The following is a 929-nucleotide window of genomic DNA, read 5'->3' as shown; positions in this document are numbered from 1 at the left end:
CTCTTGGGATGTTTTAAAGGCAACTCACAGCGAGTGGTCACTAGAAGCAGAGATAGCGGTAGAAGCGGAGACTGTACAAGAAAGAAGCAGGGGGGCGCTGATTCTCGGGAGAATGGCAAAATTACTAGAGTATGGGCAATGGATGCTTGTTAATGAGGGGCTGACCAAGGCACCGGAGCCTGTTGTTGGATCACAGGAACTGCAGTTGATTCCCGGAATGGACAGGAGCTCTGGCTGATGATAGGATATGGTTTTCTAAAGTTTCCTCATTTCCTTTAAATAAACCCTCAGCATTTGCAGTGTTCTGAACATGTCCTGGCATTTTATATCTCATAAGAGCCCAATTAACACAAGGGTATTCCTGTTGTTTTGGCTTTGATTATATCACAGGGTATCCCGTGAAGAAAAGGGTAGTATGATCTTCATTAAGCAAGATCAAAAGGATGTGTGTGTGCATGTGTATACGTGGCTGCCTTCCCAGAAGAGTATAACAGTAGAGGGTAGAAACTTCAGTTACATTTTAGAGCAAGTCTGGAAGCCCCAAGTTTATATTTTTTGTTATTCCCTCTGTCTTTTCCCATTGTGATCACTGTGCGGGCCTGTGCACTTGTCCTTGAGGAGGGCAAAGAAAGGGAGAGCCAGAGAGGCCATTCAATGCAGCCACTGGGCTTGAGGAATAGAAATCCCCAAAGCTAGCAGAAAGTGCAGCTTCCAAGGAGAGAGGAATTTGAGTAACTAGATCAGAGTTTCTCAATGTCCAGACTGCCAACCACCACCTTAGGATCACCTGGTTGGTTAAAAATGAAGATTTCCGGTTCACCTTAGGCCAACTGAATGGAATATCTGGATCAGGGGCCTAGGAACTTGCATTTTTGTAAGTATGCCTGGTGGTTCATGAAGTGCTTTCCCTTGAGACCCACTGCTCTAAG

Source organism: Lipotes vexillifer, unplaced genomic scaffold (genome assembly GCF_000442215.2).
Source record: "Lipotes vexillifer unplaced genomic scaffold, Lipotes_vexillifer_v1.1 scaffold477, whole genome shotgun sequence".
In the NCBI taxonomy this organism is placed as follows: domain Eukaryota; kingdom Metazoa; phylum Chordata; class Mammalia; order Artiodactyla; family Lipotidae; genus Lipotes; species Lipotes vexillifer.
This window is presented reverse-complemented; position numbering follows the sequence as displayed.